Raw genomic sequence first — 21,393 nt, 5'->3', positions numbered from 1 at the left:
GGGGCGCTTCAATGTTGGCAACGATACATGCCTGACCCAAATGCCGGATCGACTAATCAAATTCTATTGGCAAGAGCCGGTAATTTTTCTGCGAACAATTCTCAAAACATTCCAGGAGGACAACCTCCACGCGTATTTTGTCAAGTCTGTGGAAAATCGGGTCACAATGCGTTACAGTGTTGGACGATCATTGGTAGACCTAATCAAAACAATCAAAATAATTTTAAAAAATTGAATTTCAGTCCAAATAATCAATCAGTTTTTCAAAATAAAGCTCCGATGGCCTGCCAGATCTGTTCTGGACGTGATCACATCGCTAATACATGTCCAAATCTGAAAAATATTAGCTTCAATCAGGCAAATAGTTTAAATTCTAATAACATTGCGCACCCCAGTGCCACACCAATAATTTGCAATAATTGTTCCATGCCTGGCCACATTTCAAGGAACTGTTTTTACGTTCCAAAGATCTGTGAATATTGTCAGAAAGCCGGTCATGATGCGAAGGTCTGTTATAAACGCCAAAGGGACGAAAATCAGAATTCAGCGGGAAACGTGACGGTACCCTCTTATTCGGGCGCGCAGGGGGAACCACAGAACCAAACGCGTCCGGTTCACGTGATATCAGAGGCCAAACTAGCCGAGTAGAAGTCGTTCGTCTGAGTCAAAATAGCACAAATCCCACTTTACATCTGGGAATGAGTGCGAGTGACCCGCAGAAAGCCATTTCGGTTCTCTTAGACACATGTTGCAATCCGAATTTGCTTAAAGAAAAATTTGTCCCTGCTGATGCGGAAATAGATAATAATGTTGAAGTCGATTTAATGGGAATCAATGATCATCCGGTACCAACCAACGGAGAAGTTACTCTATCATTGTTCGGGAAAGACGTTAAATTTCTAATAGTTTCTAATGATTTTCCAATTGAACCATCGGGAATTTTGGGAAATCAGTTTTTCATGGGAAATCGAGTAATTTATTATGATAAAAGGATAATAATAATCGATGACAACCCCTATTCATTTACTTGTAAGGGCGATGTGTCTGATGAAACCGTTTTGATACCTGCGCGTCACTCCTCAGTCATGTATCGTAAAATATTAAATTCCGAAATTAAAAAAGGATGGATTCCGCGAATTAATATAGCTAAAAATGTTTTCGCGGGAAACTGTCTTGCGACTAACCATGGGAGAAAGGCCTATCTTCGAGTTTTCAACACGACAAATCGCGCTATTAAACTCACGGTGCCAAAAATCGAATTGATTCCCTTCGATGAAATATCCGGTGATGCAAATTTAAAAGAAGAGTTCACATATAAAACAAAAATTTTACAGAAAGGCTATGAAGTTTATTATACAAAAGTCAAGGAAACATGTGAGGATGATAAATTCAAATCATTAACTTCAGATGAGAAAAATGAAAGAATAAAAGAAACTGTTTTTAAAATAAATTTTCAAAATGAATTAATTGTCAATGATGAAGATGGCACTGATTTAACTCTTGACGTTCCAGAAGTAAAAGAATTAAAAATTATAACAAATAAACACGAAAGATTTGAGAAATTAAAAGAACTTTTAAGATTGGATCACTTGAATATTGAAGAAGAAGCTTATATCAAAGATTTGCTTTTAAAATCATCCGATATCTATCAACTTCCTGATGAACCGATTTCCGCGACTGATTTACATCCTCACAGGATAATTACTAACAATCCTCATCCGGTCCACACAAAACAATACCGTCAACCTATGGCACTTAGAGATGAAATTGATGTTCAGGTCGGGGAATTGAGAAGGAAAGGGTTAGTTCGTCCGTCCAAATCTCCCTATTGTAGCCCGGTTTGGATTGTCCCAAAGAAGCCTGACTCTCATGGGAATAATAGATGGCGTTTGGTAATAGATTTCCGTGCCTTAAATGAGTTTACACTCACGGATGGTTATCCTCTCCCCAATATCGACGAAATTTTAAATCAACTCGGTGGAGCGACATATTTTTCTGTTTGATCTGGCTCAGGGATTCCATCAGATAAAAATGGACCCCCGAGACAGACATAAAACCGCTTTTACAACGCCTTTTGGTCATTACGAGTTTGAGCGAATGCCAATGGGGTTGAAAAATGCGCCTGCCACTTTCCAAAGAATTATGGACACGGTCTTGACGGGTTTACAAGGAGTTGAGCTCTTTGTCTACCTCGATGACATTGTAATCTATGCTGAAAATTTAGAAGAACACACGAGACAATATGAATTGCTGACGCAGCGATTGCGCGAAGCAAATCTTAAGTTACAACTGGATAAGTGCGAATTTCTGAAACGAGAGGTCGGATATTTAGGGCATATCATCGGGGCAGACGAGCTCCGACCAAATCCAAAAAAAAATCGAAGCCGTAGAAAAATTTCCTACTCCCACAAATCAAACAAAGATCAAAGAATTTTTAGGATTATCAGGATACTATCGAAAATTTATTCAGGGATATGGCGAATTAGCTAAGCCGATAACTCACTTGTTACAAAAAGAAATTAAATTCGTATGGACTCCAGCCGCCGAGAGAGCGTTTCAGAGTTTAAAGACAAAATTAATAACCGCACCTATTTTACAATATCCTAAATTTGATTAAAGATTTATAATAACAACAGACGCCTCTAAAGAAGCGATTGGGGGAGTTCTTTCCCAGGGTGAAATCGGAAAGGATTTACCCATTGCTTATACGTCAAGAGCTCTTAGAGGACCAGAGCTTCGGTTTGAAACCTATGAAAAAGAAGCATTAGCTATTATGCACAGTGTTCAAGCATTTAGAACTTATGTTTATGGAAGGAAATTTGTTTTGGTAACTGACCATAAACCTCTCGTTTGGCTTAAAACCGCGAATGGAGTAAATAATAGAGTTATGAAATGGCGACTGGCCCTAGGCGAATATGATTTTTAAGTAATTTATAAACCCGGTAAAATAAATTCTAACGCTGACGCGTTATCTAGTAATCCGGTTCCTAAAAAAGAAGAAGTAAAAGTAATTACGCGATCTGGCAAATGTACAACAAATGAAGAAAGACAACTTCAAGCATCTAAAAATCATGATGGGTTGAGAGCACTCTGGGAACAAAAACCTAAAGAAAATCGTTTCGGTCTTGGCTATAAACACGGTGAAAGTAAAACCCGAAAAACTAAACTGGTAATGTTCAAAAAAGCGAGTAACGATATCAATGAAGAGGAAACAACTGAACCAATTCAAGACGGTAAAATCATAATAACGGAAAAAACTGATGAAATGAATGAAAATATTGAACGGACAATTAAGAATAATAATGAAATCAAAGAAGATGAAGTGAATATTAAGGAAACGGAAGTAATTGAGGATAATTCTGTAAATCAAAACACCCGCTGAAAAAGGAATTAATGGAAACAAAATTAATAATCAAAATAAATCAAACCAAAGTAAAGTTGAAACAAATGAATTAATTGATAGTAATAATAAAATAAATGAAAATAAAGATGAATTATATAACAATGAAAATGAAATCAATCCAATAAGTGGAAATGAAAATGAAATAAGGAAAATAAATGAAAATGAAATGAATGGAATAAATGGAAATGAAGTAAGTGAAAATCCAAGTGAAATAAGTGAAATAATTGAAATTAAAAATGAAATACAAGAAAATGAAATGAATAAAACAAGCAAAAATCAAAATGAATTTTTAAAAAATGAAAATGAAAATGATATAAATGGTAATAATGGAAGTGAAAATGAAAGAGGGTTGAAGGAGATGTTCGAGGAAAATCAGACAGATAGGAATTCTGCTGATGAATTTCCCGACAGCTCCAACCAAAAAGGAAATAAAATTTCTCGAGGAAAACACCCAGATCAGAAGGACAAAGATTCCTCTGCAGAGGTTCCCGAAATTCCAAAAGTGAATAAAAAGGAAAAGAAAAATGAAAATAACCGTAAAAACGATGAAAAAGGTTTGGAAGACATGTTTGAGGATAATCAGTCAGATGGGAATTCTGCTGATAAATTTCCCAACAGCTCCAGCCAAAAAGAAAATGAAAATTCTCGAGGAAAACACCCAGATCATAAGGACAAAGATCCTATTGCAGAGGTTCCCGAGGTTCCAAAGGAAAATAAAAATGAAAATGTAAATGAGAATTTAATTGAAAAAGAAAAAAATGAAAATGAAAATATAAATAATAATGAACAAATGATTCCAAAACGTGGACGAGGAAGACCAAGAAAAAATCCAGTCATAAATCCCGACACGAAAAAGGACAAAGGAAAGTTCAATGAAAATATTGATAAAAAAAAACGGAAAAAGGAAATAATGAAGTTATTAATACAAATGGAATGGTATTGCGAGAGAGACGAGATCGTCCCGGAGCAACAATAGTAAATTATAAAGAAACTGACAGTAATGATGAAATTCAAGAAAATGAAAATTATCGAAATAAGAAAGATAATTTCGAAAATTCCGAAAAGTCTGAAAGAAAGGACAACGCGGGAATTTCTCAAATGGAAATGGAAAATAATGAATATTTTGAAGAAGAAATATTCTCTGCGGAAAAAGAGTCTGATGAGTCTGAAGTATTGGAAGAGGAAATAAAGTATTCTTTCAATACCAAAGAAATCAGAGATCTTTTCCATTTAAGCAAAGATAACTTAGCTTATTTTGTAACGTTAGAAAATCAACCCTGCGATGAAGGGAGTAGGAAATTGAAAGAGTTAGGGAAATTGCCAGAATTTGGAGAATTAATTGAAGGGAAGGTTCAAGGGAAAAAGATCAATAAATATTTTTAGCTTGCGTTGCCAATAAAAATGCATGTTGAAGAATCGTTATCTCGTGTTTCTGATACGATTAGACGATCTATAGTAGAAACGAAACTTCTGGCGGAAGAATTAAAGCTCGAAACTATCAGTATCGCGCACAGTCCGAAAATATTAAATATTGATTGGGCATTTATCTCCAATCAACTGAAACGTGTATTTGATAATTCTAATATTAAGATTCTTATCTGCATGAGTTTAATTAGGTATGTTCCTCACCAGGAAAGGGATCTTGTATTTTATGAAATGCACAAAGCCCCGGTAGGCGGTCATAAAGGCGTTTCTAAGACCTATCACCGAATTAAGCAAAATTATTATTGGGAAAATTTAAAAGAAGATGTGCAACGACGCATCCAGCAATGTTTAGAATGTCAATTAAAGAAATTGCAAGGGGTCAAAACACGACAACCGATTGTCATTACTGATACACCGGATATAGTATTTGAAAAGATCGCGATGGACTTAGTCGGCGCTAAGCAATTAACTAAAAATGGAAATGTGTGGATTTTGACAATACAAGATCTCTTATCTAAATTTTTAATTGCAATTCCTCTTAAAGATACATTAGCAACTACAGTAGCAGATGCATTTGTTAAGAAGTTTGTTTGCACTTTCGGTTCTCCCAGAACGATCATTACCGATCAAGGAACAAATTTAAAAAGTGGAATGATGCAGCGCGTAGCCACTAGATTTAAAATTAAGAAATATACTACTTCCGCATATCACGCACAATCAAACGGTTCTCTCGAAAGATCGCATCATACATTAAGTGAATTTTTGAAACAATACACTGAATCAGATGACGATTGGGACGAATGGTTAGAGTTAGCTACTTTCTCTTATAATACAAGTGTACATGAAGGTACACGACATACTCCATATGAAATAGTGTTTGGAAAGCTCGCTAGATTACCTTCGAGTGAACCTATTCATGAAAGCGATCAATTGCCTACTTATCACAATTATTTGGTTGAGTTAGTGTCTAGATTACATGGCATTAGACAATTAGCTTATGAGAATTTGATAACAGCTAAAATTAAGTCAAAGAAAAATTATGATAGACACATTCATCCGCTAAATCTCAAAGTCGGAGATTTTGTATTTCTTCTGAAGGGTGGAAAAATCCCCAAGACTAAGGACCAATATACTGGACCTCACAAAGTACTTGAATTATTCCCAAAAGGAGAAGTAAAAATTCAGGTGGATAGTAAAAGGACACAGACAGTTCATTCTAATCGCCTCTGTTTCTCGTTCATATATCGTAAATGTAGTATAGCAGACGAAAACATTCGCGTTAGTCAAAATTTTATTCAATTAATTCAACTTGTTGATTACCACAATACTAAAGTCATTCAATGTAAAGTCAAAATCAATCGGATAATTACACATTGCGGAATGCATTCACATTCTTCAATGGTTGAAGGTGGTAATATCCAATACATTCGCGAAATTTCTAGGGAGGGATGTATTGACTTGCATAAAAAACGAGAGATGATGATTGGAGAAACTTTGGTAACGGGATTTATTGTAAATGGGACAGTCACTAGACCAATGACATTTGCTGGAACAGTTAATATGAACGGAGAATGTGATTCCGCTAAATATTCTGATCCATTTGGTACTTGGCAAAACGTAGTAGTAACGGGATTTCTCGAGGTCACATTACAGGAATATAATGCTCAAATTAATTTAAAGGCGGACGAAATTTATCTGAGATCAAAAAGAATTTGTACATTGACAGACCTGGCTTGTGAAGATAATGATGGAGGCAGTACTTTTTGGAGTTACGTTCCTTCTAGTGATTGTAACTTCAACAAGTACGGGGTTCTATTTAACGGTCAAGTAAACAAAACCGAAGGGGAAGATAACGGCCATGTGCAAACTATTTACGCGTTAGAAGCAAATGATTATACCTTTGCCCTCAAGGCTACAGGTTATGATTACATTTGCGGATATAAAATAGTCGGAACCGAACATCCCGAATTATTCGTAATAGAAACTAGCCCCGATCAATTAATCATTAACTGGGAAATATCGACTATTAATCTGGACACAATAACTTATGTAAATTCAATATTTGTTTATCTAGAGAAACATATCAAAATGCATATGAAAAGTCTATATAAGGACATCTTCTTACACAAATGTGAAATCGAAAGAGAAACAATTCAAAATTCTTTAATCTTAGCTACACTAGCACCTAATGAATTCGCTTATAAATTAATGAAAGGTCCAGGTTATATGTCGGTAGATGCCGGAGAGGTCGCTCATATAATTAAATGTATTCCAACCGAAGTCATCATCGAACATCGTGAGGAGTGTTTTTACCATTTGGCTGTCTCGAGAAACAACGAAACCTTCTTCCTTACCCCAAAGACTCATATTTTAATCAACAAGGGTGTCCAAATTCCTTGTCAATCATTAGTACCGTCATACTTTTATCTCGGTAATAGTTGGTACAAATCTAATCCCACTCTGATTGAGACTCTACCACCACACCAAATCAACCCTAAAACTAATCTCACATGGAATTACACGTCACCAATCTCTCTAGCCACTAGTGGAATTTATTCCCAAGAGAGATTGAAAAATTTGCGTGAACATATTCTCTTTAAAATGAATGAGAAAAGCGTTGTCAATAAATTCGTAAGAGGCGCGAATGGCGAAGAAGTATTAGATCAGGGTGAATCCCTCTATAATTTATTGGATCCTAAGGCTTTAAATAGAATAATTGAATCTGCCTGGCAACAGACATGGGGTAGATTCGTAACATGTGGCAGTGCCAGTGCAGGCATCATTGGAATTATAATGATCTTCAGACTCATAAAATTAGTTATCGATATTTTAATTCATGGATATGCTCTCCATGGGGCTTGCGGTTGCTCAATTGTCTTGGTTGGATCTATATGGGACTCTTTAACGGCTCTCTTGCTATGGCTCGCGGGCAGAAGAGATGATAAGGAAAATAATAAATCGGATGTTGAGCTCGGAGAGAAATCTCTTGAATATTCCGAACCAAAATCATCAGATGTCCCTAGGATTGAAAAATCGTCAGATATTCCTATGATAAATCAACCAATTGGCTTAATCATCAGACAGCCAACTGCCCCTGTAATCGACCAACCAATGGTGTCGACTAATCGAACCTCTCAAAATCATGAATCAGGATCAGTAGAGGGTCAGTCTGCGAGTTACCAAACACTAGCTCAAAATTTTACTAATGACATTTCCATTCAAACTGAGGGAACAAAAATTTATCTTTTGATACCTAAACTTCGGAAAAATAACGCCGAATAACTTCGTTTTTTTTTCTACTCTCTTTCCCCAGATTATATTGGCTGAAATTTCGAAATTCTAAATTATAAAAATGAAAATCAGTGAGGAGGAATTAAACAAAATGCGAGAAGAAGAGGCAAATAATATTGCTTATGGTATCCCCTATACCCGAGTACCAGGAAGAAACAAGAAATTCTATCAAAGCATTATCAATGCTTCTTGTCTTACCCTGAGGCCTGATGAAAATAAGATCTACTGTCATAATCGTTTGAAGACTTATATTTGCGATGCGTGTTGGGAAACTAAAGTGCATGATAATTCAAAACCTCTTTATTCTGAACATCATGTCTGGCATCAATTGCATCACGAACCAGCTCCTGCTCTTGACTGTTGGTGCTGCGAAAGAGAATTGATGATCAGCCGAAGAGTTCTAGATTGTGAAGAATGTAAATTCATGTGGGTTAATTTCCGCGATTACATTGAACAAAAAATTCTATAATTATCAAAAATTAATTGCCTATTTCTCTTAAATCAATAAATATTTATTGAATAATTCTCGGCCTTACAGATCTATAAAAAAAAGAAATGGCAGGAAAGAGGAAACTTGACATTATGTTAAATGGAGAGCACGACAAATCAAATTCTGTAAAAGCTATCGCAGAGTTGATGATAACAGATGATATAAATTCAATTGAACCAATCGTCAGGGCATAGTGTTATCAACCAATATTCGGAGTGTTTTACTGCAAAAATAATAAAATGTTTTACTGTAAACACGCCAATAATTCTCCTCCTCTCTTCCATCTTCTCAGTCTCAATATCATGCCACTAAATTGTGATGTTTGTGGAGTACCAATAGCACACATACCAGATGTCCAACACTGTGTGAAATGTATGAGACGTTTCTCGGCCAATCCTGTCGAGTTATTCAAGGTTGAAACAATCGAAATTATCAATTCTCAATAGGTAAATTCAACAATTATTTACTAATCCTCAATCGAACATTGCTTGTTGAAAGTTCAATTTCCATTCTTCTATGGGACATTTATTCCCTTACTCTCATTTATTCCCAATCACAGATTGCGAGAAAACAGAACAATGCAGAGTCTCCTTGCCGATTTCCAATATCTCAAAATTATTACGAAACTACCCCCGGTGATACTGTTAAAAAAATTCTCGGAATTATGGAATGTCGATCTTCACTACATTCCCTTCACACTCAACTGCCCAGAGGCCCAGAGTTGCCTGTTCTGTTGCAGTGCTATATTATTGAATAACGGGGAACCAATTGCCACTGGATCGGCGTCAGCGTTTCTAGCATTTGAAGCGAAAGCCAGAGCAGCTAGAAAACGGGTAAACAACTTATTGAGCCAAATAATTACCCATCCAGGGGATGGAAAGTTGTCTGACGATCCGATCATCGTACACCTTTATTCACTGTGTGAAGAACAAGGGTTGAATGAGCCTCAATTCACTCTAACATTCCGAGATTTACAAATGGGATTTGTTATTACTTGTTCGGGACTTCATTATATGAGTCACGGGGAAGGAATGAGCCTAAGGGAGGCCTACTTCAACGCTGCTGAGAGAACGATAAGGAGCCTGGGAAATCGAGAGAGATTAGTTACACCAGATAGCGGAGTTAGTGATTTAGAATCTAATCAATCAAGTTGAAATGTTAAAAATTTAGTCGACAATTATGTATTATGATGTTCAATTATAAGAAATGAATCATATGAAGATATTCTAGAGTGACAGTATTGTATCATCAATTTGGTCTAGGGAAATAGATGAATTATTGTAATCGGTTCTGATTATTTCTTGGAACGATTGTTGAATGTTTCAACCCTCAACAATCGTTTAACCATGGGGGTGTTACGTCCGAATGACGTACAACATTTGTATTATTATTTTAATTATTAGTAAATGATGGAATATTTCCATCAGCTCATTTAACATGAGAAACGTTATCTATTGATATGTGATGTCAATATGCGAAACATTACGGGTGGTCTACTCAGATGTACTCGAATTCGAATCTTTCCACCGCGTACCCGAGTCAATCGGAATTTATTAATTATTGTTATTATGAATAATGAAAATATTATTTAGAAATTTAACATTTTTAAAAAGCATTCAATGGGAAAACATATTTTATACCTGAAAAATTAAAATCAAGATTTTTGGATTATTAGAAACCCCAAAAATCTTGATTGAAGTTAGAAAATATTTCAACATAAAAAGAAAAGAAATGGAAGAAAGGAAAAGGCATCGCTGTTGCGAAGAGCCTTATCATCGAGGGTTTCGGATGCCCGTACCAGACATCGGCTGTGTCTCGGCACGTAAGCCATCACTTCCCCTTACCGATATAAATTCCTCAACACTTCCCCTTATTCCGTCATCATAATACACAATACCTCCCCTTCGTATTCGAACAAGACGTTCCTTGTTCTTTTTTCCCCCACCTCCTTACAGAGATCATGCGGCACACGCCGGTGAGCTGTGATTCTCCTCTTCAAAACCACCATGCGACTTCACACTCTTTCCCCCACCTCCCAATACTAATTAAAAAGTGCCATACGATTGACACACACAATTAACTCTGACACCTAAAGGTTATCGCTTAGGGCGTTAACAAGACAGTCCCGGCGTCACCATCAACAGAAACAGATCAAGGAATACCAAGTGAACTCCAAGTAAACTCCAAGTGAACTCCAAGGATTATCAGTGGTTTCCTATCATTATATATTATGGTGTTAACATGAAAATCTATCCAATTTGTGAAATCGTAGTGATATATATATATATTTTCCTTTGGTTTACTGTGATTTATAAAAAAAAAAACACATTCATTTCCCAAGTGATTTCCCTTCAGGAAATCACAATAATCCGTTGTGATTGGTGGAAACTAATTAAATTCTTTCCTGATTTTCCCTCAGGAAATCATGAAAATTCACATTTACTGAATTAGAAAACAAAGGGAAATAATAGATTTTTTAAAAGTGATTTTCTTTTTTTTTGAAAATAAAACAATAGTTTTTTTTTGAATAATTCAATTAATTGATTACTAAATTTTGATATCAATTGATCTTATTATTCAAAAAATTTTCAATTCAATTTGTCAAAATTTTAATTTACTTATGTTTCCGCAGAGTAATTTCCTATAAAACCCAGGAATCAAAATTTTTGGGTTATATTACTTTCAGCGGCCAATGATAATAATTTTTTGAAAAAATCTTAATTCAACATACTAATCATTTTGAACTCTTTTCACACCTTCCATGAACCAATACCAACGAAAAATGACACCCGATATATGTCTGTGGGCTATCTCCAACACCCCACCTAGAGGTTTCGCTGCGCATGCACGCAGCTCTCTCTACGCTAGGACTTCTGCACGTGCACATGTTCTTTTTCTGCTTCTGCTTAATTTCTATTATTTCCATATAAATAATGTAAGAACTGTAAAATTTTAAACATGAATTTCACAGAATTTTTAATAGCTTCAAACTCAGAAAAAACTTTGATTCCATTAATAATAAAATACAACATCTTGACTGATAAATTAAAATGTCCCACATGTGAGTCTGATTTGAGGTTAAACCTAGACAGTTTGTACTTCAGATGCACACGCTCTGTTTTGTCAAATAGAGAGCACAATAATAATAACGATCGTATTAATTGCAATTTATAAAAAAAAAAAAAAAAGTTTACTTCAATACATTTTTCGATTTTATTAAAATAAAAATCACAGATGTTTTCAAATTTTTTGCATTTAAACTCATGCTGGGTCCTTGGTGGAATAGACAGGAGTACTAAAGAGACATTTAGTCTCGTAATAGACGACAGAACTTCAGACACACTCATAAGACATATTAAGGATAATGTACATCTGGGTACTACCATACACACAGATGGTTGGGCCGCATACAGACCTATCACCACCCCTGGGTACATACATAAATATGTAAACCACAAATACAATTTTGTGGATCCAGAGGACAATACACACACTCAAAATATTGAGTCAATGTGGAACAACTTAAAAAATGAAAAACCCAAAAATTTCGAAAATTTTTTTTTTCCGGTGCATTGGTTTGCTCTTCCATTATGGCGTATTTTTTTCATATCATATAAAGACATCCTCTATCATAAAAAAAATATTTCGATCGAAAATTGAGCGGCCCTAGAGTGAAAAAAAAATGAAAACGCGAAAAATTCTCGAAAAACCGGTCTAGGAACTTCTTGACGGCTCTGAAGTATTTTTTATCTTGAAGTACGAGAAAAAACGAAAATTTTCTTCTTTTATCTATGAAAACCGGATGCTCCATTCAGAAGTAATGATTTTTTAAAAATTTCAAGTTTCGTAATGATTATCTCAGAAACAAAAAGTGGCAGGGCAATGAAATTTTGCATGATCACTGGCTATATGTAGTAGTTCAAAATGCATCTACTCAATGATTTTTCCCAGACAAAAAAAAATCCGGCGTGGCTGAGTTGACATGGAATGTCCCAAATTTCAAAAGAATTATTGGAGTCTCCTTATGACTCAATACGCTATAGCGTAACGAAACAGGTCTTCCATTTGTCACGAAGGATAATCCGGAGATTATTTCCTTCCCTCAATTATTATGTATGAAAATTGAATGGGGCCTCTGATGGCCCAAAGCATAAATTATAGGTTGCGTGTTGTGACAACGTATGCCAAATTGCCAAAATACGACTGTAAATGAACCAAACAATGTCTCCAATAGAACCTGGTCCGGAGGAGTATCCCCGAACTCAGTAGTCACGAACCCCTTAATTATGGTTTATTATCATTTACGACAATGAGTGGAGTCTCTTGTGACTCAAAGAAGCTAAAGCTTATTAAGTTTACTGTTGGATTGTAAAAATCTACAAAATATGTCTCCTCAGAACTTTTGAATTCCCCAAGAAATAACTAACTGTTTAATTATCTGTCCCAGCCCCAAAATTGTCTCTCCACATTCACTGGAATTATTCAATTGCCTATTCCCGGTCCGGGGAATGAAACCCCAAAAGAAAATCAATAATAGAAAGATACTTTCCTGAGAAATCTTCGCCTTCCGGACGCACGCAGTGCAATGCACACCCTTACCTATGTGTTGTCAGGTGTGCTCGTGCTATATTCAACTTAATTACTTCATTTTTGGGGAGAGGAGATAGTTCAGCAAAAAATAAATAAATAGAGGAAGCGATTCGAATAACCAAACAATCCTATATTCTAAAACTGATATGAAATGAGTGAAGAAAATCAATATAAATCCAAAAGAAGCGGGTCGCTACTCAAACTAACAACTAAAATGGGGGGCGCCACTGAGGCAAGCATTGCTGCTAGACGTGTCTCTGAGTGCAGTGTGTACTTTTTTAGTTTTTTTTTCGAGGTGCTTTGCCTCTTGAGCAGTTAAATTGTATCTGTGGAGTGTAGTTGACTTTCTAGTTTCGAGTGAATTATAAACATTGAACTTTTTCCCACGATTTTGGCTCCTGCATTGGTTTTTATATAGCCAGTTGTTCATTTGGAGGTTAATGGCTACGGTTAGTTTCTGTTTTGGCGGTGAGTGCTGGTAATGTCGATCTCCGAAAACAAATTGGTGGATTGCTCTTCAAGTGACATCTCTGAGGCAGTGATTTCACCGGATCCAGCCCCGACAATAACTGTGCTCGCTATTCCGACAATAAAGATTTCGGACTGCCCGTCACCCGCTGGTACCCCCTCTGCATCTCCAGCTGTCAAGAAGTGTATATCTCGCTCTGTTAGAAAGAGATCTACCGAGAAAACTGAAAAGAAAGCCAATCCCGCATCAACTCCGTCTTCAAAAAGGAAACGAGAATCTGAATTGTGTTTTGGGATTGACATTCCCTCGGTTCTACTCAAGAAAAGCAAAGACAAATTGATTACGCAATTTTGGAATCCACGTGCGATCTCTTGTTCGTTTTCTGACTCGGTTCCCCCCTCCCTTGAGGTCAGTGCTCCCGCCGCTGAGGGCTTGGGCGCGTGTGTAAATCAGCTGATTGATTCAGAGATGTCGGCGGGTGACAGCAATAAAGTTGCTCCAGCTGAGGAGAGTTCTGGCATGGCCACTAAAGAGGATATTAATGCAATTACAACGATTTTGCAGCAAATGAGATTGGATAATCAGCAGCGGGATGTTTCGTTGATGGCCGATATGAGCAAGGGGAATGACGAAATCAAGCAAGAAATTAATGGAATGAACGAGACTATTTCTAAATTCAAGGCAGAGGTGGCCGAAGCGCAAAGAAATACGGAGCTGAGAGTTGAGGCGCTTGAATCAGAGCTGAACCAATGTAAACAAGAGATTGCTGGCTTACAAATTTCAGGAGAACTTATTGAGAAAATTAATAGAATTGAGAAGGAGCTGACGGTGGTAAATAAATCATTGGCTTCCCCCAATTCACAATCAAATCCTGTGATATTGCAACAAGTGGAGGAACTCATGAAACAACTCGAACAACAAGATAAGATTTTGCGAAGGAATAACATTGTAATTAAAGGGCTGCAGGTAAATCCTGCTTCTTTGGAGCAAGAGGTCAATGCTTTCCTCACTTCCAAATTCTCTTCCCCTGCTTCCTCTGCTGATTCAGTGCACTTGGTTGGTAGAGACAGGAACATGGTGATTGTTAAAATGAAGTGCTTCCAGGATAAACTGAACATTTTGAAAACGAAGGGGAAAATTCTTAAGAACGAAGACATTTTTATTGATAGTGATCTCACCAGCCGTGAACGCCTGCTTCAGTCTAAATTGAGGATCTATGCTAGGAATGAGACGTTAAAGAATATTCCAGTTAAACTCAGGCATGGTTCGGTCGTTGTTGATGGTATTTCGATGACTTGGGACTTGCAGCTGGATAAGGCAGTGCCTCTTGCCTCTACCTCCGGAACCAGATCCTCCTCTCATGTCACTCGTCCTTTTCGGAACGTCAGGAAGAGCGGAACCGGCCCACCGCCATCCAACATGTGAATAACTCACTACTTCGAGCCGTCTTCTGGAATTCAAAAGGCATCTCGAATATTTCGCAATTATCAAATCCATCAGAGTTTGGTTTCATCGGTGTTTCTGAGACTTTTCTACGACATGAAGTGAAGCAGCTGCCAGCTGCTTTCAAGGAGTTTCACGTCCTGAGTTCTCCAGCAATCAGAGTTCATTCTCGAGGAAGAGGTAGTGGAGGCCTCTTAGCCTTAGTAAACAAGCAGTTGGGTGAGCCTGCTCTTCTTCATCGCTCAGAAAATTGGATTTTTGTTAAAGTTGTTGTAGATTCGAAAACCTTCATATTTGGTACAATTTATTTTATCCCTTTGGTTGATATTGAGCCGGCGCTGGAACTCCTTCAGAGCAAATTGGATTCTTTTTCCGAGATGTTCCCAAATGCAATTTGGTTACTGGGCGGCGATTTTAATGCGCATATCGCGGCAGATGGAGAGATACCTGAAGACCTGGTGGAAGGTAGTAGTCTTGAAAGATTTAGATCCGACCTTAAAATGGCTCATTGTGATAGAGGGCGTACTCTCCTTAACTTTATGGAAATTAATAATATGTTCTGTTTGAATGGAAGGTCAAGGAGTGATACTCCTGGTAAGATTACGTTCCTGGCTCCCACTGGTTCCAGTACTGTGGATTTTATCTGGGTCAACATCTTTTGTTTGCATTTGATTGTGGATTTCGAAGTATGTATTGTTTCGTCCCGCTCAGACCACTTCCCAATCAAGGCTACTTTGATGGTACCTCTCGATCTGCCGTCTCTCCCTGATGAAACGTTGACTCCTCAGCAGACACTTCTTTCTTGGAATGTTAGTGGGGCCGAGTCTTTCACTCGGGCCATGTTTCTTTCGAATAAACTTAAATTTGATTTTTCACATACATCGGTGAAACAGCAAGCTGATAATTTGAGATTGGCTATTAGAGAATCAGCTTTTTCCGCAAATATGATCAAGAGAGTTGGGGGAGGTGGTCGACTTGATAAGACTAAATATAGAGAGAATAAGAACTGGTATGATAACGATTGTAAAAATCTCAAACTTGAACTAGATCAGAAGTTGGTGGAATTCAAGAATGCTAATTTTAATGGTACATTTGGTATTAGTTATACGAAGCTTAAAAAAGATTATGTGAATTTAGTCAAGAAAAAGAAAAACATGTATATTACGTTTTTAAGGGACTGTCTTGCGAACCCTAATTTCACGACTGACTTCTGGCTTGCTATTAAAAAACTGAGACCCTTCGTCTATAATGCTCCCTGTCTCTCACTTAATGAATGGTATGCTTTTTATGTTAGCATCTGTCCCCCTAAACAAAAGTTTGAGATGTTTTTTCCGGNTTAAGAATGCTAATTTTAATGGTACGTTTGGTATTAGTTATACGAAGCTTAAAAAGGATTATGTAAATTTAGTCAAGAAAAAGAAAAACATGTATATTACGTTTTTAAGGGACTGTCTTGCGAACCCTAATTTCACGACTGACTTCTGGCTTGCTATTACAAAACTGAGACCCTTCGGCTATAATGCTCCCTGTCTCTCACTTAATGAATGGTATGCTTTTTATGTTAGCATCTGTCTCCCTAAACAAAAGTTTGAGATGTTTTTTCCGGATATTTTCAATGATGGACTTGATCAGCAAGTCACTTTGGATGAGTTGGTTCGCAACATTAAGTCCTTGAAGAATGGGAAAGCCGCTGGACCCGACGAGATCTCTAATGATTTTTTGAAACACTTGCCACAAAATTGGCTTTTGAATTTGGTTGTACACTTCAATAAGATTTTAGAAGTTGAATATGTTCCAGACTCTTGGGGGGTAGCGGCTCTCTCCATGCTTCACAAGAAAGGAGACGAATCCGATCCACTAAATTATCGAGGTATTGCTCTCTGCAACTGTCTCACTAAGCTCTTTACCCAAATTCTGAGGAATAGAATTCAGAAATGGTCTGAAACTGAGGGGATTCTTGATGAGAGTCAAGCAGGTTTTAGGTCACACAGGAGTTGTCTCGATCAGATTTTCGTTCTGCGAAGCGCCATTCAGCTGCAGCTTCGTCTTGGCTCCCGGAAGGTATTTAGTGTTTTTGTTGACTTCAGGAGGGCCTTCGACTCCATCCCGCATCACAAACTCTGGCCCAAGTTGCTTACTCTTGGTTTGAGCTCAAAAATGATTAAAATGATTAAATCCCTATATGATTCGGCATCCTTCCAAGTCAAGGTCTCTGGTGCTTTGACAGAACCGTTGCCTGTATCCTCCGGGGTGTTGCAGGGTGAATCCCTGAGCCCTTTACTATTTATATTATATATTTGTGATCTTGAAAGATTTTTACGTGGGCGGGGATTCAGAGGTGTGAATATTGACGGCTTGGTGGACGTGCTCGTCCTACTTTATGCAGACGATTTAGTCATCCTCACTGAGGATGCTATTACTCTCCAACGGATTCTATTAGCGATTCAGGATTATTGCAGCTTGAATGACCTAGCAGTTAATACTGATAAAACCCAAGTAGTTGTTTTTCGAGAGGGAGGTCGTCTGAGTCCTTCGCTTGAGTTTTTTTATAACTCACGTAAACTCGATGTTGTTTCTTCCTATATATATCTTGGAATTCCCTTCAATTGCACTTCGTCCGGCCATTTGGCTGCGGTGACAGCTGTTAATAAGGCCAAACAGGCGAATGGTGCTGCTATAGGGCTGTTGATGAGAGCCAAGTGTGATTCGTGGGATGGAGTCATGAAGCTTTATGAAGCTTTGTCGAAGTCTACATTACTTTATGCAGCCCCAGTTTGGGCACTCGATTACCCTGATATTATTGAGACTGCGCAGGTCAACTTCTTGAAAAGGATGCTTGCCCTGCCAAAAAATACCGCTGGATGTGCTTTGAGATTAGAAACCGGGGTAGTGCGGGTTGAATTTTCTGTTATGAGTGCTACCATAAACTACATAATTAAAATTCTTAGGATGTCAGACGACAATTTACCAAAGATTTGTTTTAAGAGATTAGTTAATTTAGCCCTTAATCCTAAACCTTACGTGAGCCAGAAGAAGCTGTATAAATTTAACTGGGCCTATCGTATAAGGAATTTTCTGGTGTCGGTTGAGCATACGGAGTTATGGGAAAATTTTGATGCGCATGAGTGGATGTCGAATGAAGGCTCAATGCTCGATAGATACAGGAGAGTCCTAATAAAGAGAGATCTGGCTGAATGGCATGAGCTGTCACATAAAATACCATTTCCTAGGTCACTGTCACACTGGGGCAGTCAATACCTGCGCTCCAGGTGCCCACTAGGACTTGTACGAGTTAAAGCACAAATTAGGCTAGCTAATCCCTATAACTGTCGAATTATCATAGATGGTAATGTGTACAAACTAGATCCTTTCAAAGAATGTCGTGTTTGCGATCTGAATGTACCTGAGTCAATCCAGCATGTGCTGCAATCCTGCCCTGCCTACTGTGATTTAAGATGTAAGTTTCTCATTAAGTGCATGACAGGGTCCAGTGCAAGTGATTTTCTGAATTTTTTATCAAGCCCGCGCAAAGCTGATACAAAGGCTTTATTTCTATACGTATTGAATGTTTTGAAGCTGAGAGATGTTATTCTTGAGAGGAAATTTGGGCGTATAGAAAAACCGGATCAACTGATAACAAATTTTTTGTACTCTCTGCCAATTTCAATTTCGAATGAGGATGTCTTTTGATCTTGCACTTATGAAAATTGATTATATAATGCGGTTAACTGTATAATTGCAGAGCTTGTTAGTACGTTGTATGACTGCTTTGATATGATTTCATTCCATTTGTACTGATTATTCATGCGCCTGTCTCTGATACATCGAATGATACTGATTCAATTTACCTACTGTATATTACACTCTTTTCTTCACTACTATAATTGTATATGCAAATGTAACTGGCTTCCCCCACTGTCATAGGGAGTACCACCCTATGAGACAGTGTAAATAAATAAATAAATAAATAAAAACAACTAAAATAACAGTAATGAAAATGAAATAATACTTTTGTTCAATACCGAAACTCTGACAGAAAAGTGAATGCAAAATAAGAAAAACTAAAATAACACTTTCCGGAGAATTCCGGTCCGCCAGACTCGACACAATCCAAAAATAATTATTATTGAAAATTAATGAATAATTTGCTTTCCGGAGAACAATGGAAAGGGTCGGTTATTATTTTATTCATTTGCAGACGGTAAATGTACACAACGCAAGTCCGGAGACACCACGTGGGCTTTCACAAGGCCTCTTACCCGCGGCACTAGCCGAGATATATTTCTTTCTCACTCGCGTTTCCGGAGAATAATGATGAAATAAGGGAAGAAAATAAAATAATACATCCAAATGATAAATATCTCACAAAAATCTCTAATGACTACCGGTCGCTTTTTCCAAATATGATTTTCCGACGTATCGTTTGGTACACCCGAAATCATTTAATAAATCGCTCCGCAATTGCACCGACTCGACTTCGCCACGCGTTTACCAAGATGGAGTCGATACTCTCCGTTGGCAAGAGTATTTCTCCTGTCGGGGAAGCCGACAAAGCCCGAAAAGAGCCTAATTTGCCCCCTTTTCTCACGAATAGTAACGTCGCATCAGAAATCACTTATTGACATATGCACACTCACGCTAAATATTCCTACTGGCTCACGATGTCTTTGACCGGAGTGGTTCGCCACGTGCTCGCCCGTTCAATACCGCCTGGATAATTTGCCTGGATATTTCGCCTGGTATATTCACCTAGAAGTCTCTAATTCGCCAGAGTATCGCCGCAGATTCGCCCAGAGAGCCTTTTTCCTCCCAAATCCCCCGTAGCGTTCCACACTTTTAATTTCTGATGACTAATTAGACCCACACAAGTTTTAGAAATTAAACGATGTACAACGTCTGACGGTAGAGATGGAAGTGATGAGGAAGGCGGAAGTTGTTATTGCCCTCTCGATCACATGCCATCTCGCTTCATTTCTCTTGTGCCTTGACATTGGCCCTGTATTCAAATGATTAGCCAATCCCGGCGTCATATGCATAATTCGCCGGCCATGTGCTGTGCAGTGGCGCCTTCTAGTCCTCTCAGGTATACACCACTAGTGTCAGGTGGTCTATGACGCCTTTCCGGAGGTGAGAATCGCCCCGTGGAAGAGTTTCAGGAATTGTGTGGGTACTAGATTAGGTTGGGTGGGCCCCGTAACGTGCTGGCGCCCTATTGATGTGATTTAGGCTAGCGCGATATTCCAATCACTCCGCTGACAAGGTTTTGACAGGTGTGGACAACTTGGACGTGGAAATGTGAAGGTGTGATGCTTTTATGGTGTTTTATAAGGCCTCGGGTCGTTGTACCTCGTTCCCCAGACCTTATGATGGTCCTCTGCGAAGCGTAGTGGTCCCTCAGTGATATAGGATGAGCCAAAACTACTCATTCATACTATTCTCTCACACACATACACATCATTCTTAGTCCTAACCTAACTTCCGGATGGCCAGGGCATATACATATTATTCGGATTAAATTATATATTATCTCCACCCACGTCTAATCGAGGAAAATACGAATCCCTTCGTCGCATCATAAAACCCAAAAAATGGAAGAAAGTTATCATAATGATTTTTCACGTAGTTTGAAATTTGTCAATGAATTACTCCCAGGTAATTCGTACATACACGCACCAGAAAGACATTTCTTCGGTACGAATCCCTATTAGGCTATACAACATGAAACCATTTGGGTTCAGTAATCAACAGATCGCCTGTTATGTCCGAAGGATTTTCAGGCGGGAAATCCTGAGATATTAAACTTGTGCGATTTACTCCACATTTTCTAGATCGTATAAGTTCCTTGGTAAACAATAAAAATAATGTGCGACAAAATGTTTCTTATCGCGCTTTCCCGAATTTATATGAGCATTTTTTTTCTTTCTGCACTCTTACCTTATTTTCTTCTTCGAATATAGGGCCGAAAATTTCGTAATAAATTTTCTGAAGGAGTCTTTGAAATAATTAAAAGTGATTTTGGAATAATCGCTGCCTTTAATTGTAACTTTTCTGAACAGATTCTAGTTTTACAATAATTTAACGATTTATCGAAAGTCTGATTTGATTGATTTTCCAAGTTATCGCGAGTTACAGGATTCAAATTCTACAATGGTTTTAAATTTAATCTTACTTATGATTTTGTGGTTGATACGTTGTCTTCTTAGACAGTTTAAATCGTTGTTGAAGATGTTTATTGAGATCTCTCTCTTAGTTTGATAAAGATTTTTAGATTACAATATTTTT

The sequence above is a fragment of the Diachasma alloeum genome, unplaced genomic scaffold (assembly GCF_001412515.2).
Source record: "Diachasma alloeum isolate Michigan unplaced genomic scaffold, Dall2.0 Dall_scaffold_00756, whole genome shotgun sequence".
NCBI classification, from domain to species: domain Eukaryota; kingdom Metazoa; phylum Arthropoda; class Insecta; order Hymenoptera; family Braconidae; genus Diachasma; species Diachasma alloeum.
Note: the sequence above shows the minus strand (reverse complement) of the source record.